Raw genomic sequence first — 12,475 nt, forward strand, 5'->3', positions numbered from 1 at the left:
TGACGGTGAGCAGATGTTCCCAGCTCATCCATCTGCTGTGAGGAGGAGGAGGAGGAGGAGGAAGATAAGAGAGCAGAAGAAGAAATGTGATGTTGAGGTTTAAAGTGAAATGTTTCTCTAATATCTTATCAACTGTGTGTTTTATCTCCAATTGTAGCTTTTAAAACTCGCTTTGACTGAATCCAACACAGTTCAGCCTGCTGCGCGCACACACACACACACACACACACTTTTATACTCAGGAAGACAGGGAGGATGCATTAATTCAACATTTCTGAAATAAAAAACAAACAAATCTATTTTCAGGAAAAGGCCAAACAATCTCAGCTCGAGGTCGATTCAGCAGCAGTTCTGGAGCTTTTGAACGTATCATATGATCTTCCTCAGCAGATGGAGTTTCCTCAGTTGTGGAAACAGAGGTTCAAATTCACTTTTTTTTCTAATTCTCTCGTCTGTAGCTGTGTGTGTGTGTGTGACATCTGATCTGAGGTCTGAGGTCTGTGTTCACTCTGATGATCAAACAGATGTCACCACCTGTAAAATGACAAAACGCAACAAAAACAGACCGTACCAAACAAAAACAAACCTATTAAGCCCCGTATCAACAAACACTGAACACAAACGGAACATATTTAGGAATGAATAAGATCTCCTAAACATATACAGAGTAAGGGCATCACTGTGTGGAACTGGAAAGGAGCAAATGTGTAAATATTATGTATTAATAATTGTTTGTTTCTTACCAACAGTAAACAGTACAGTAACATTTGAGTCATTTGAGGTATTCAAGGACACACAGCAGTTGTAAAGTGAACACAATATTACAACAACATGCTGATGGAGGAAGTGGAGCTGCTTTAACCCCGGAGCTCTGATTACATTTAATAACTGAATCAGTTTAAAGAAACGTTAGAAACACGTTTGATGACACTAAGGTCGGATATTAGACATGTTGCTATCAATTGCTTATAAATCTGACAAGAAGTGTTTTCACTGAGAGAACGTGAAAACCTGTTTTAATATAAAACAGATGAAATATTACTGTTGTGTTTCTGCTCACTTCATCAGGATTAGGACTCCAGTGTGAACGCGGAGGAGCTGTTTGATCTGTCGTCGGTGCTGCAGGTTAAATAAAGTTCACTTCAGATCTGAGCTGCCTTTCGCTGTTGATACAGTAAACACATGACACTGTGGGGTGGACGCAATTTCCCACAATTCCTTTGTCACTCATCAGGATGACGTCTACACACACACACACTGTACACACGTTTCACACCAGCACTAAGATGATAACTGTAAACCATCAAATGCTTCCCATCAAAACAAGAGAAAACATAACGGGATATAAATGAATGAAGAACAAAGATTAATGAGAATAAGTTTAATACTCTGAAAGAATGTCACCTGTCTGGGCCTCGAACAGTTATTCAAATATCTGAGATGTTTAGTGGTGAAATGACATTTGACACAGGACGAGGAGCCACAACTCTTCTGCAGCGTGTTGTGTTTTCAGAGCTTATCGTATTTTTTATGTCAAATTTGAATCTGTTAAAGAAGCCGGGACCGGAGGCTGTCAGACACATGTAGGGGAGCAACAAGTGCAAAGTGTGTCTGAGATGTATTGGAATAACAGAATGGAAATACTCAAGCAATGTGCAATGATACATACTCAGTTACCTCCCACCACTGCGCGCACACACACACACACACGCGCGCGTTTTAAGTCGTGGCAGGGGTAACAGCAGGCAGATTTTCTCACAGTGAAACTTTCCCACTTTTCTCCTCCAACATGTTTCCAATTAAAACTAAAAAAAACTCCACAGCTTCATGTCTAATTGGTTTTGAAAGTGCGACCTCTCGTCTGCTTAATATTTTCCCCTCTGACAGGAAATTCCACCAAACGCAAACCATTACACCCATTACTCACACACATACACACACTTTACTGATACCTGACTAAGACTGTTGTTGTTCTCTTTATCATCTTCTTCTCTTGCAGCTGTCACAGCTGAGGCACAAGTTTTTGGAGTCTCTTTTTCATCTCAGCAGGAAATATTGTACTTTTTATTTTTATCTGACAGTCACTGTTTAGATTCAGGTTTTATGTTCAATGTGAGAAAAATATGACAAAATGTTTGTTTTTTAAACAATGGACCACACAACTCATAGCGACAAACCCACAAAGAATTATCACCTGACTGCAGTTTTAGGCTCTTTCAGCTTGGTTTTCTGACCTTACGGTTTTGGTTCACTCTCATCATCATCCTCAGCAGGCGGCTGTCCTTAAAGAGGAAGCTTTAAAAACCACCTCCCAGCATCCAACAGCAGACAGACACCGTTAGAGACGAGCTGGTGAACATTTAGCAGCTAAAGAGACAGATATTTCCCTCAGGAGTTGGTGGAGACCAAAAACAGAGCTAAAAGAGAGACTTCCATTCATCAGACGGACACCAGAATGACTGCAGTGGGATGATCACGTTGCTGCCCCCTAGTGGCAAAGAAATCAGTTATTGCAGGTTTAGTTATATTGAATAGGGCTGACGTTCATGACTTTAAAGACTCCAAAAGGAAGTGGTTTGTGTGTATTTGTACTTCAGACACGTGGACACATTATTCTACTGAGGTTACTTTAGATTTTTCACTGAAGGCACATTTTCTAAAAGTAACTCTTCCTCAAAATATAAATTTGTTAATTGTAATCTAAATACATTTAGCATCCCTACAGTCACAGTTATTATTATTATTATTATTATTATTATTATTATTATTATTAGTTTCCCATTTCAACCCAGTTGGGAGCAATGATTGTAATTATGTAATTAGTTATTATGAATGTATTTACCTTCTGCTGTTTTTCTATGTTACATAATCTGGATATATCTTCCACAGTGAGTGTTTTATATTATTTGGGTTATGAATCAGCCATTCCTGAGGTTTTTCCCCCTCTCCCTGCACATTACTGTGATCTCCTTTTTTATTTTAACTTGTTTAAATAAATAAAACTCAAACTCAAAACAGTTAAAAGCCTTTTTCTCCTCCTCAGCCTCGTTTCTCAGTCAGCAGTTTCTCTCTGTTTGTTTTCCTTCTTTCACACTAACTGCTTCTAATTAAAACTACCACTTCCATAATCTCATTACATGTAATCTAATCTGGACTCATTCAGACATTTACTGAAGAAAAAAAGAAAAGAAAGATAGAAAGAAAAAGACATGAAACTTTTGGTTGTGTGATCATTTGTTTGGCCTCAGGGTTTGGATCCGGTTCCCACGGTGAAAAAACAGCTGTGATTGATGTCTGAAAGCTCTGACTGTGTTTGTTTTGGTGAATTTGTCGAATCCTCGCAGGAATAATCTCTGAAATCAGACTGGAAAGTGGAAAGTCCAGTTTGTGTTTGCAGACTGACAGAGCTGAGGTCAAGGCGGTGCTGTGTGTGTGTGTCTGTGTGTGTGTGTTACAGATTATTAGCAGTAAGTAGAGGCAGCTGTTGATCGGTCATTAAGCCTCTTGTGTGGCAGTTTATATTTTTGTTTGAGCTTGAACCATTTGAGTAATAATCTCAAGGTGATCTGAGTGGGTCAGGACGGAAGCCACACCCCTTTTCTAAATGCTCCAATCACAGCCGAGCAAGAGCAACCACAGACAACTTTCCTGAAGTAATTATTATTATAAATACAACTTGTCTTAACCCTATACATACATTGCAGGGTAATTGAATCACAGAGAGCTTCACTGGTACGAATCAAAACTGGATTTCAGCTTTATTTCCTATGGAACAACGTCTTTTTGGTGTTTGATCTCATTTTGTCATTCATTTACAAAAAGGGGGAAGGGAGTCAGAGAAATCATGCAAACAAGATTGAGTCAGGATGGATTCAGAAGTCTTTCTGTTTTGCATGACTGTTTTTCCCCATCAGATTCTTTCAGTCACGTTACATCATGTCACATTAGGAAATGATTATCGTCATCACAATGGCCGAGCAACATTCAGTCTGTGTTCAGCTGAGGTTGACTTCATCCACAAATATCTTCAGCCAATTGGGTTAAAATGAATTATTGTTTTTTCACTGTTAGAAACCCCGGGTTTATTATGTGGCACTGATTTTGGTACGAAGCCACAAGTTCACATACTTAGTTCCACCCTGGAGGATTGGAGGTAAATATATACTTTAAAAATCCAAGTTCCTTTAATCTACTTTGTGTATGTATACTTTAGTCAAGGACTGCCTGGGAATGACTTTGAACAACTCCGGAGAACAGGCCTGATGCTGCATCTTCGTCACTTTTGTCAAAATAAAACACTAATAATAATAAATGTAACAGTAATTTAGGTTGGGTTTTTAGTTGGCAAAATGGCAGCTGAAGGTCTCTCTGAAGTTGTCCATCCTCTGGATCCTGACAGATGTGAACAGAAAGTGAATTTGCTCGGGACTCTGGGTCATATTCACATTTATGTTTTTGTCCTTTACTGAGTCAGAGTATTTCAGCTCAGTCCCACTGATCCATCATATAAAAAACCCATAGTCTGTATTTCTCTATATATACACAGCATTGAATCAATCAGCACTCTGAACAGAGAGATGTCTCACTTGACTCAAAACCGCTTTACTTTTAGTGACACAAACACGTCTGTAAGTTCATTCAGCTCCAACCTCCTCATCATCAGGAGTTATTATCACGTCACAGAGTTGATCTAAATGGAGTTAAACCATCGGAAATATGTTTTAGAGTCCTTATGCAACACTTGATTAGGTGTAGCTAACATATTTTTAGATAATAAACTGAACCACTGATACTGTGGAAGTGGAAGAGTGTGGAACTGAGCAACCACTCACAGGCTGAAGCAACCTCTGCAGGCAGCCAATCGTAGAAGAGGATCAACGCTACAGTGAGCGGCCATATTGAGCCAAACATCCCACTGACTGGTAAGATGTGACTCGGGCGCTGACGCTTAGCAGCAAACTGCAGCTAAACCTCAGCATCCCCACTACAGCGGCCATGTGTGATTTGGCTCATATTTGGTACTTTAGTTTCAGCATGGCCCTTTTACAGTGGCATTAACTACAGGTTATGATTAATTAGAACAAAACTTGCACGTTAAAGCTGTCATAACCAGTGAGAGGGGGTAGCAGCAGATTCTCCTGTCTGCAGTTTGGATTCACAATAAACACCTTCATTCATGATCTGGGCTCTTTGATAATGACTACAGGTGCTCAGGAACTCTTACAGACGTCTTTGTGATAAAAGTAAAGGTGTCTTCCTGCAATGAAACATCCCTCTGAGTTTTGGTTTGGACCGTTGATTTACATCCAGCAGGTTCAACACTGTTGGTCTTTGGGAAGAGAAGTTACAGTTTTCAGATTATTATTATAATTATTATCATTATTAAAGCTTTTTAAACTCTCAGGCACAAAAACCTATTTGGTGTTCATGTAATAACTGTGCTTTTACCCTCACTCATTTGAATACAAAGTGTATCGTAATGACACAGGACTATTTACACATCTGAGATTGCTTGTGAATGGATTCAAACTTGCATTGTGTAGCAAATATACTCTAGGAGACAAAACGTATGAGAGAGATGAGAAAGTCATTTTCAAACCAGAAACATTTGCCCTTTTTGGATTGTATGATGTTTGTGCCTCAGATGATCATACGTCACCTTTATATTCATCAGAAATGTAAAACAACGGATGGAACCCGATGTAGGAAATGTTCACCCTGAAAATACCAAGATGAGAAAGAAACATGGAGCCACTTTAACCCAAACACATTTTTAAACACATGCTGTGTCAACATCATATTTAACACATCTCTTTGTGAACTGTGGCATTATTTCTATAAGAAATCACATCCATAATCTTCTCCACCATCTTTTCTTCTGCCAACATCAGAGCTGCAAAAATTAAATTATCAAAACAAAACAAAAGTGCCCGAAGCATGATATGAAGATAAATATAATTTATGTTTCTGTTGTCCTTCCTTGTCTTTTGTTATATTTTTACAATACATACTCCTTGTCTTTTTATTTTGTTCATTTTGTGATGTAAAACTCGAGCGTCGTCCTCAGACATTTGTGTTGCTGCTCGTTGTGCATTCTCAGTCTGTTTGCTTTGGTCGCGCCCTCCTTTGGCATCGCTGTTGCAAAAAGAAAAAAGAAACCGAGAAGTAAAGCTACAGACAGATCAGTCTGGATTTTTTGGTATTTCATTGTTTTTGTCCCGGTTTCAAGAAAGAGTTTTCTTTGGAGGGAAACCTACCAGGATTCCCTAAAGTCTCCAATAAATATCCTTTTCCAAAAAAACGTTAAGTTCATTAGTCCGACGCCTTCATCTGAGCGTTCTTCTTCTCTGCTGGAAAAAATGGATCTTTGGTTTGGTTTAATCAGGATTCTCTCCAGCAGGATGAATGTGGCTTTAATGTCTCTCCTCTTCAGAAGTCAGTCAGTCAGTCAAACTGTAAACAGTCAGATTATGTTCACACTAAACCAGCTAAATCTGAAAACGCTCAGAAACATTGTCAGGTGCTTTTCCCAAACATCTCCATCCACACTGAAACGCCGACAGCAGCAGCAACACCAGAGCTGTGCCCCTGTGCTCAGCAGTGGCACTGTAATGTGTTTCAATACAGAACATCTCACTTTTAGTTCAGTGTCTTTTGTTTCTGCTGTCAGACAACCGAACAAATCTAAAATACTGATTTGATTCTGGGCTCATAAACGCTACCTGTTTACCTGCTGCTGAGACGACTAAATCAGTATTTCCTGATCGTGAAGTCATGTGACAAAATCAATATAAGTACTGTTCTATCTCCGAGGGATTTAGAGGCGACAGGAAGTCGTCTTTTTAAATTTACTACCACACATCCTTTGACCATAACTTAACAGGCTGCAATGTAAAGCAATTTTTCATGTCCGTCACTCATTTCCCGCTCAGATTACAGTTAACCATTTTATCAAACTCCCAAACACGTGTTCCTACGGCTTATTCTTCCCCCTGTGGCATGCTTTGTGAAGTTAATATCCACAGGCAGCTGTTTAAATCACACAAAGCACCCGCTGTCTATATGTTGTGAACTCATTAACTATATCTATAAGTATTGATCAAGGCCTCCCATTTTCACTGTGAGCTTTCTGGTTTCACTACAGGCGTGTTATAGTGGACGGGGAAATAAAATCAATGGATCAATACATTAACACAATTCGGTTTTCTTCCTGTATACCCTAAGTGGAACCTACTGTAAAACTATATTCATCCATTCAATTTCTGATATCAGTTTGGTGAAGACAGTGTGTCTTCCTGCTGTCCTCTTCCTGGGACAGTGAGGGCAAAACAAAGATCTGAGTTGGTGTTGATTGAACTGACTGACGCTTCAGTAGCACTTACATACCACTGGTGATGCTTTTCATATAAATTCCTAGTGAAGAGATTCAGATTGATTTTTTCTTTTTCTTTTAATCTTAATTTTCGTGCGACAAACACTGCGTCTTAGTGTGGATGGAGGGCCCAAACAGAGAGACAAATATGTGTTTTCAAATTTAGCTGCCTTAATGTGGATGTGGTCTCAGTCAGTGAACGGTCTTGGGTTAATCCACCTCGATGGACTCGCTGCTCTCGCTCGGGTTCACTGGTTTACACTCGTTGGGAAGTCGCTGATGGCGGCTGAGCTGAGTGGCCTGGGTGAAGCTGCGGTCGCAACGCTCGCACCTATCACGCACACACAAAACCAAAAGAGAAACACACAAATGAGAAAGATAAGAGACAGTGATTAGTTTAAGAGTTTGCATGTAGAGGAGGTCAGAAAAACACACTGTTGTAGAGAAAAAAAAAGGAACTTAAACAGGACAAACACACAGACACAACCTTCAGATCTGTCAGCACACACACACACACACACACACACACACCTCCCTGTTAACTCTAATATCCAGTGACAGTATAAAGTGTGTGTGAGGCCCAGCGGAGCAGCAAGCTGTAATTGTTGCCCTGATCTTCACAACCTGACCAACAAATTACACACACACACACACACACACACACACACGCACACACACACGTCCACCTGTCAATAATCTATCTAGTGGGCTGGTGAGGGTATTCCCATCTCACACACACTTTAGCACACACACTTTAACACACAAGCACAGACACATCCAGGCCTGATAAAGCAGAGTCACTGTCACTTTCAATAGAAAGAGAGAAGAGAGGGAGCTTTTAGTCTGAGCTAGAGGGGGTTTAGGGGGCAGTTAAATGTATATAAATGTGCGTGCGTGTGTGTGTGTGTGTGTGCATGGGTCTTCAAAGAGAAAGCTGTGTTGAGGTATTGGACCTAACAGCCCTGAAACAAGACTAACATGCTGTTAGATAGATAGGAAGAGGGGGAGGGAGAGGGGTGTTAGTTAGATAAGGCAGGAGAGACACATTTTTTTGTACTGAAGCTCGGCCCAGTGTGACTGCACAGCGGGAACAGTGCTTATTTGGACGCTCTTTAACTCGAGTTTGTGCTCATTAAAGCTAATTAACACGTTATAAACCAAAGTTTAGTAAAGGGGTTAATGTCGACTGATGTGTTAAACGTTGTGTCAATGGAAAACTGGTTAAAGCAGGTTGGATTGTTGCTGGAGACATTCTGGCCATACAGACATTTGTTTAGAGTGATTTGGATTTAAGTTTGTCCGGTCATCATCCCTTGTTATCCTTACAGCTTTGTATACAAACGTTTTTGTTGTTGTTTTTTTTCAGTAATTCAACTGTAAAATGTTGAATTACTTACAGCTTTTAAAATGTAAAGCCATGACGGTCTGTATGTTATAAATTTGATCATCAACTAACAAACTTTACCGGTTTGGAATATATCTGGTGTTCAGTGCCTGGTCACACCAAAGTGGCACAGCAAATTAATGTGTGCTGAATGACTTTATTTATTTTAGCTTCCTCAATGTTGGACTTCCCAGTTCCCTCATAGGCCAGCATGGTCAAGACTGTTTGCTATTGGTCATCGACACAGATCTGAGTCAAGCTTCGCTAAAGTTGAACTCTACAGTTTACTAACGATAGTTTGGTGAAGCTACATGGGTTTTAAACAACCAATTTCATTAAATTTAAAATGATGCAGTATTGAATGAATTTCCACAAACTTTTGGTCAAGCGTCACTAAAATCAGGATAAGAGAAACTGTGAGATCTTCCTATTACATAACTGATGTAGGGAATGTTGAATGAATGCCTCTGATAAAATACGTTGCTTTATTTTCTGGTAATTACATGAAAGGAAAGTATTGCAGTTTGTAAGTCATTATATTTAAACATGTGCGTGAGGTCTTGTAAACAGCAGCATTCATTCTGGAAAAACTTTTAGCAGATGGATCTTTTATTTAAGTCCTTCTCATTTTGTAAATTTTCTTACAGCACAAGAAAAACAAAACAGACCCCTGACTGTAGTGAACTGCTCTGCCCTCAAGGTGGTCGTTCCTGCTCTAATTCGTCTGTAAATCTACAAAACCACAACAGCTACCGACATCAAAGCTCCTCTGAAGATTCTCTGTCACAGCGACTTATCCACCAGGACAGACACGAAGACAGTTCTCCTGCAGAACAAAGAGTGTGGCTGAAACAAGACGGCTCAGTCCGCTGGCTATCGACCAGACAGCGTCTGTTACTGGCCGCCTCCTTCTTTTCTCAGCGGGGAAAAATAACGTTGAGCATTTTGTCGTGACAAAATGACATAGGCAGCTTTAATCACTTTCCCTCAAGGATCAGTGAAGTTTCAGTTCAACTCTTATCTTACGCTCTTCTATAAAAGGGGACAGAAAGGGAAGTAAACAAGTACAAATTGTATTCAGTCACACATTGATAGAACTGATGGGGCCAGAAAGAGGCAGAGAGACATTGTCTCAGGCGCCTTGTTAAGTGTGTTTGTGATAAACATCCAAGACTGGTAAAAAAACATTAGACTTCAGTTCTGCTGAACATTGTTGATATTACCAAATCAGTAATGGGAAATTGCTGCTTGTAGTGTTGAACCCACTGAGAATTAACACCCAACTGTGTAGGCAAATACAGCTTATAGCTCTTTAAAGTCCCTCATAGCTTTGGTTCTGCAGCTACACTCATAGCCCTCTGGCTCTCACTAAACTTCCATATCCGATTTTCAACCCACTGTACACTGTACTCCTTTTAGGTGTTTTCTTTTGTGCTATTTGTGAATGTTGTAAATTGTGTTCTCTGTTATGACAATGTGTAAAAAAAGTCTCTCTTGTAAAAGAGATCATTTATCTCCATAAATCTGGTAATAGTCTGGATGTGGATGTGTGCAGTTGTTTGTTAGCCCTTACAACTTAATAGAATGATGATATATAGTCTGAGTTGTAGTTCACTGCCCCGAACCGGTCAAAAACTCTTTCTGCAGCTTTATGATACAACTGTAAATATAATATATATATATTATATATATAGTATATAAACCACACTGCTGCCTGCCAACAAGTTAGCATTTGTCTTCATCTCATGGTCCTTCTCAATCCTGATTTTGTCACAGCTCGGCATTGATGTTTAGAAACTCAACTGTGAACTGTGTTGAGTCTCAAAACATCCACAGTGAGGTGGCGTGAGAGATCTCTCACTGACTTACAGACTTATTCACAAATTAACACTGATCTAAAAACCAAAGAAAAGAAAGTAAACAATAAGTAAATAGAAACCAGAAGCATCTCAATAAATGGCTTATATCTAATTAGCAAACAAACCATATTTTGCTTCCTTCAGTCTTCAGGAGGATACATAAGCTGTGATGTTGCCAATGCTTTATTTGCAGAGACCGAATACAGTAGAACAAAACAGCAGCAGCAGTTTGACAGGCTCCACAGTCCAGTGAGTATCAGTGCTGAAAAGCTGCCGACCACACAGAATCCCTGCCCTCGTCTCCTCAACGGGAAAATAAAGTTGAGCGTTTTCCTCCTGACAAAGTGACAGTGGCAGCTTTAATCTATTCGCCGCAACGTCCAAAAGGAGATAACTCCCCGAGGCCATCGATCTACTAAAGATTTCTGACGCCCGTCCATGATTGTCTTTGTCCCGCTCTGCCTCCACCGAGACTCTGAAGTGCTGATGAAAAGGTTCGGGGTTTCCTCCGATTGCTTATTAAGAACGCTGATTTGCTTTAACCGGATTTCTCGCCGGCGCTTGTCTTTTCACTTTTTACATCGTGATCTCTTGTTCTTCCACGCTCTTCCTCTCATTTTCTCACTCGTTCTTCTTGCCCTTCACTCTCCACGTCAATGACAAGTTCAGATTTCTCTGATTGCTTATTAAGAACATTAATTTGTTTCCCCCGGCTTTCCCCTGATACGTGTCCTGTAGATTTCCCACAACTCAAATCCCTTATTTTGCTTTCTTCAGTTTCTTTAGTATCTCTTACTCTTTCACCCTTTCCCCTCTGATGCCCTCCTGCCCGCTCTCTGAATGCTGACCTCTGTGTCCACTGGGGGAATCTTTGTCCTCCACTGCTGACAAGATGACAGCATGACAAAAGCAGCTTCCAGAAATTCCTAATTGCAGTTAGGCTTGTCCTCTAATTATATCAGTCCTCAGTGAGTAAAAAATGGAAATGAGCAGTCTCAGTGTGCAGAGATTCATTACCATGCCGCTAACTGCTGTCATCGAGCTGCTTCTACATTTACACTGAACGAAGTGTGCATTTCACTGATGCGCTCATCCACAGTGATTTACAATGAGCAAAACACAAGAACAAGGGGAGATTTTCCTCGATGGCCAACATCACAGGAAGTCATTAGTAAGGAGAGCAAAGGTCAGAGGTCACAGCAGCCATGACAGCAGATGGAACAAAATATTCACATATACAGGGGAAACATGAATAATGGAAAAGAGCTACAAAAAGAAAAAAGGTCCAAGAAAGGCAGAATTCTGACCCCCACCCTCACCTCTTTTGTGTTGCAGAACCAAAGTTTCCAGAAGGAAAATGGAACTGAAATAAAATTATTTCCCAAATGACTGACTCTGATTTATTTTATCAACACAGTCAGCAAATGCCATTCACATTAAAAGTAATCCAGGCTGCCTTTGACCCTATATGTTGATCAATGATGGATCACTAAGCTTTATATTGTATGTTTTAGATGTCAAACTCCCACAACTTCACCTCTTGTAACCACAGATAATATCTTAACAAACACAAAACCAAGAGCTAATATTGAAGAGTGAGGCTGCATTGGTTGTATTTGGATCAATTAAAACAAATGACATGGTTGTTTCCCTTCATTGAAACGTGGTCTTTGTAGAAAAAGTGACATTTGTAGGAGCTAGGATGCTAGCAGATGATAGCTAGGGTGTCAGGAAGTAGTAATGAGGGTGTCAGTAGGTGTTAGCTGGGTGTCATATGTAAGTGAAAGTGGTCAGCCCAGCCAGAATCTGCAGCAGGCGGGAGGGAGCAGAAGGTTGGGTGGGTTGAATGGGTGGGGGGTA

This window comes from Morone saxatilis, unplaced genomic scaffold (genome assembly GCF_004916995.1).
Source record: "Morone saxatilis isolate NCDOM2014 unplaced genomic scaffold, NCSU_SB_2.0 Contig16, whole genome shotgun sequence".
NCBI classification, from domain to species: Eukaryota; Metazoa; Chordata; class Actinopteri; family Moronidae; genus Morone; species Morone saxatilis.